The sequence below is a fragment of the Emydura macquarii genome, unplaced genomic scaffold (assembly GCF_026122565.2).
Source record: "Emydura macquarii macquarii isolate MOO-44397 ecotype Brisbane River unplaced genomic scaffold, CSIRO-AGI_Emac_v2 contig_431, whole genome shotgun sequence".
NCBI classification, from domain to species: Eukaryota; Metazoa; Chordata; order Testudines; family Chelidae; genus Emydura; species Emydura macquarii.
The window spans coordinates 3,425,581-3,431,199 of record NW_027130568.1 but is presented as its reverse complement, the minus strand read 5'-3'; positions in this window follow the sequence as shown (position 1 = coordinate 3,431,199).

Sequence of the window (5,619 nt, the reverse complement as noted above, 5' to 3'; positions counted from 1 at the left end):
AACGAAAAATGATATTTTCCCTTGAAATAATGTTCAGTAGCTGATATGGCAGGTAGACTGTGAAGACAATTTGAGGAGCAAACTAAGAAGACCAACAAAAGCCCTCCTCTAATGTGTCTAATTACTGAACTATAACTTTTTCAGAGGTATGGACGTCACAAGGTGGTACTTATAAGGAAATAGGTCATAGGACTGATTAATCAGTGTTTGTAGCTGTATCACTTCTGTCAAGACTACAGATGGATCAAGGAAGAATAATGTAAACAGTGCTTTTTGAATCAAATTCACCAGACTAGTAGAACGGTAGATGAAATAATAATGTAAGCATTTTACTGAAGGAGACATTTAAACACATGGGGCCTGAGTGATTACACTTCGATTGGTTTTACATCACTGTGGCAGTATTGATGTGAGCATGATTACTTAGATTTATCCTGACCAAATCCTGCCCTGACATCCAACTGTATGCACATTACTCCCACTGAAGTAAATGGAAATGGTGCACACTAATATAAAGGCAGAAATTAGCCCACAGTTTTCAAGTAAACTGTGTTTTATCAGTGCAAACACTTAAGTGTTTGAGTAGCTCTATTCAAGGGAGTAGTCCCACTGAATTAATTGGGATTGCCTGTGCAAATCAAGTTACTCTGCGACTCTAGGTCTGAAAAAGCCAAGCAACTTTGCAAGTTGCATGGCCCAACTCTGACCTTTCAAGATATATTATAGAAAAATACAATGGTAGTGAGGGTCATTCCTTATAAGTAAACTAGAGCTTTGATATGCAAGTGCATTGTTGGTAGTTATTTGATGTTATTTACATATCTCTTGCTAGAGGTTAGCAATGTAGATAAACTGCTTTCCTGTTTATCACTGTTCTATTGATTAAAAGTTGAAAAGGAACATATGAACATTTAGCTAAAACTTTGAATGTAACAATACTATTGAAGTTTAAGTAGTAAATGCCTGTAAATGACCAGTTACCTTGTGCTAATGTAACTAGTTACCGGTGTGCTCAGGACATAGGAGATGGTACATCAGAATCCCAAGTAATCATCTCTTAGTTGTTCAAGGGAGATACTTGTTGTCAAGAAAATATGGGTCAGCCTGCATGGATCTATAAAAGACTCTAGTGGACTGATCCTTTTTATCTCAAATCTGTCCAAGCTTGTCAGGCAAAGTTTGGATGGCAAGATTGAGATCCCAGCACCAGCCTGGAATCACCCTGCTAATTCTCATGGGAGAATTTGAACAAACTTTGCACACATGGACACACATTTCTCTAGACTGGATTTCTAACAAAGAAGCTCTAAACAAGTACTTATGACCTCCAAGCTGTTTGGGTAATTTCAGAGACTTTGCAATTTGAGAACTTTGCAATTCAGTTATCATCTCTACATTGAAATTGACCTAAGAGCTTTATTTTCATCTGTGTATGTATACTGACCTTTTAACCATTTCTCTCTTTCCTATTTTTAAATAAATGTTAATTTAGTTAACAAGCATTGGCTTTAAGCATGTATTTGGGTAAGATCTCAACTATTCATTGACCTGTTTGGTAATGTGTCCGATCCTTTGGGATTAGTAGAACTTTTTTACGTATGATGGATAAAGATTTTCAGTAATCCACATCCTATCTGACTTGGCTGTCTGGGTGCTAGCCAAAGAGCTGGATAGTTTTAAGGGATTTTGTCTACTGAATTACCAGTGTGGTCATCGGACCTGTTTGTTGCTGGCTTGGCATATTTTATGGAAGAAAAGCCACAGGATTTAGGGCTTTGCCTGCCCTATTCTTTGAAGTTTGCTGTGTAAACTATCTCAGCATGACTCCCTTGGAGGCCAAAAACACATACTCATATGTACTTTTTTCCAAAATTGGGCCATACCTATTTTTGTTGTAAACTTAATATTGGTATTAAACCTTGCAATATCTCCTGGGCTCAGGTGAGACTAGGTTTTAAGGCTTAGGTTTTGTAATCCCAGCAAGGTTTTAAATTAGAAGTGAAGAAAAGAATCAGCATGAACTATGGTTGGAAAGAGTACAAGCTTCAGGAAAAAACCCCATACACCAGGTTAACATTTCATACAACATATATTTAACCTAGATTCTATTTGAGATATTGCAGTTTCCCATGTGGTGAGCTTGAATAATAAAAGGGCAGGCTGTATGAAATCTGTCTTTCATTACAACTCCAGATCCATTGAAAATCTCCAACAGTTTGGAAATAATTGACTTGCATCGAGGTGGCAGAACAACTTAATAAAGAAAATATATTTCACCATTACAAAGGTTTTATCTTAGCTTTTATATTATATTAAACCTTTTGTGTGTGTTAGTGGGGGGAACCTGATTCATCAATCAGCTACAAATGCATATTATTCAAGTTGTACAGGACATTAATACCTTCCTTAAAAATTAGTTTGACATTTTATGAGATGACATTTTAAAATCCCATTTGAAAGCACTGACAATATCATGCATTTAACTGATGGCTCTCTCTTGTAGTTTGCTTTGCTTTCTGATGCCATTTAAATTTGAAATTAAGACTCCAACAAAATAAATTATAAAATGTTTCAATGTAACAGCCATAGTGGGTAATTTTGAACGAATATTAGCCACTTGAATTAATAAATAACTTTAAGAAACAGGGAGCATCCTTATATGTTTTAAAGTAGGTGACTAAGAGGCCTAGTCAAAGGCAGAGGGAGATGTGAACGTCAAGCCCGTTTCTGAAAATAAAGCCATTTTTATTTAGATGTTTACATATGGATTTAGGAGCCTAACTTTCAGCATCCCAGGCTGAAAATGTTGGTTTATTCATTTAATGAGTTTTACTGTTTCCTCAGTACAGTCATTTTTAGGCCCTGATTCAACAAGATGGTTAAGTGCGTGCCTAATTAAGCGCACGAGTAGTACCATTGACTTAAAAGTTAGGCATGTGCTTAAGCATCTTGCTGCATCACGACCTTATTTAGGGCTTGATTTTGAAAACGCTTATGTGAGTGACATTACTCACATGAGCAATTCCATTGAGATCAATGGGAATCTCATAGGCTCTTCATTTCCCTTATTGTTTGTGCAGGTTTGTCACACAGACGAGAGAATATATATTTTAAAATAGGGAAATGTGATTATACCAGTGCAGAAAAATATATATGACACGGGGGAATCAAGAGCAGATGTATTTCCTGAAGCTATTTTAAACTAATTTTGTAACTGACTAGATTTCAGCTTGACAATGTCTCTTTAAAGTGTTGTGTCCTTTTGTATATTAAGACTCTGGCTACAAAAAAAACCCTGAGTCGTCAAACTTATCCTTAAATTAATATCCTTAATGTTAATTCTTATTTAAAATATATATCTACATAAGGAGGATTGAGTTGTGTATTTATTATTAATGCACAATTAAGAAGATATAATTTACTTAATTGTACTTATGGATTCTGAATGACTTTTATCAGGGTATTTGTTATTTGTAGGTTCCTTTGGGGGAAGCCTGGACTCTTATAAGAAACATACAGCTTCACTTGCATCTGCTCATTGAATTGGTATTTATTTTCCCACAGGACTGCAGCAAAAACATACCTAGTATATACAGTAATAGGTGTATACAATGTGTGGTGAGAGGGAGTCAGGTCTCTGTATCATGTAGTATAATGAAGCAGTATGGTTCAGAGAGAAGGGCACTACAATAGGAGTGGGGGGTGGAATAGTGCTCTGACCATTCTTTGGGCTGTTTGATGAGAACACTTGGACTCCAGTCCCTGAGAGTCACAATACTGATCATCTGAGCATGGGATTAGTATTGAAGTAACAGGGAGGACATCCTTTGAAGACGTTAGCAAATAATTCATAATAAATCATTTATTTGGTGGATTTTTCTGCCTTCCCTAAATGAATTGTTTGAGCAGTTGGATTCTCTCAAATGTATTAGTTCTTCTGAATTACTCGCTGAACACTTTCTGTTAACAGTTTTTGGTCTGCAGCTCATTGGCAAGCATTTTGTTGAGAATATTTGATTTATGGAATTCAAGTTGTGTTGGTTAGTTTGAAAGTCAGGATTCCTGGATCCTGTTCCTTCTAGTAGCTGAGGATAGTCTCCAAGGGGAAGGCAAGATTACTGAGTTCTATTCCCAACTCGGCCACTGACTAGCCTTTTGACCTCACATAAGAACGTAAAAATGGCTATATTGGGTCCAGAACAATGGTCCATCTAGCCCAGTATTCTGACAGTGGCAGCACCAGAGGCTTCAGAGGGAATCAACAGAACAGGGCAATAATCAAGTGATCCATCCCTTGTCATCCAGTCCCAACTTCAGCATTCAGAGTTTAGGGACACCCAGAGCATGAGGTCGTGCCCCTGACCATCTTGACTAATAGCCATTAATGGACTAATTCTCCATGAACTTATTTAATTCTTTAATTATTTGAACCCAGTTTCTGGTTCTGTCCTTGTCTTGGTGTATGACCATCTTTCCTCCTCAGTACTTAATTTTCCCCATCTGTGCAATAAGAATAGAGACACTTCTCTAACTCCTGGCAGTAGTGAGACTTGATCAGATAATGAACATTCTTTAAGGACAATGGGTGATTGTTGTTTTGGGGAAAGAATCTCTACTGATTTCCTGTTGGTAGCCATCCAAAGCCAATAACACTTCTTTGGGTTTGGAATCAAAGATTGAAAATTCCCAGCAACCCTCAGTCTTCCGCTGCCTTCAGTTGTCTCCTGGACTTAGATGCTAAGAGGACTGGAAGGTGTTGCTTGGTACCTGGTTCTTGAGTGCCTAGGTTATGAGGGTCTCAATTTGACCTCCTACTAGGCCCAGTACCATAGACACTAGGGATGGAAAGACCTGTTAGCTCATTTCTCTAGTTTGGAAGGGCTTATCCTCTTTAATGCAAACTCTGTGGCTGGGTCCCTGTCTCTGTACTGGACTGAACTGAATCCCCAGATGAAAACACTCCACAGCCACTAAATGTGGATTTGATCTTTAATGGTCATATAGTGCTTAGTACATATAGAGCAGCTTTTCCTAGGTAAATCTCACAATACTTTACAATATCAGGTAAGTATTAGATTTCTAATTTATTGACGTGAACTGAGCCACAGAGTGGGGCAATGACTTGCCCAAGGTCCCACCAGTCAATAGGAAAACCAGCAACAGAACCTAGGAATCCTGACTCTCCCAGTCACCTGCTCCGGTCACTAAAGCAGATCACACTCCCTCTCAAAGCCAGAGTCAGTTGCAATAAGGTTGCAGTTCCCAGCTCTGAGAGAAGTGTTCTGTAGTAGGTAGTTCAGGGGTCTGGAAAAAAGGACTCCTGGGTTCTGTCACTGACTCTTTGTGTGATCCTGCCAGGCCACGGTTTCCTGTCAATGGGGTTGGGGTCCCAGTCCCTACAGCAGGGGTTGGGAGGCATCATTAATGTATAAAGAGCCTGGGAAATTATGATATAGGAGGTGTCATATCCTGTCACCCCCATGGTATGTCAGCGTTCTAAACCCCCTGCTGTTGGCCTGTCCCATAGTGCTAAGACATGCTCTTTTTTTTAAACCATTATTGATTACCCAGTGCCTACACATTGCCCTGCTAGCTGGGCAGTGTAATGTCCTCAGGCAG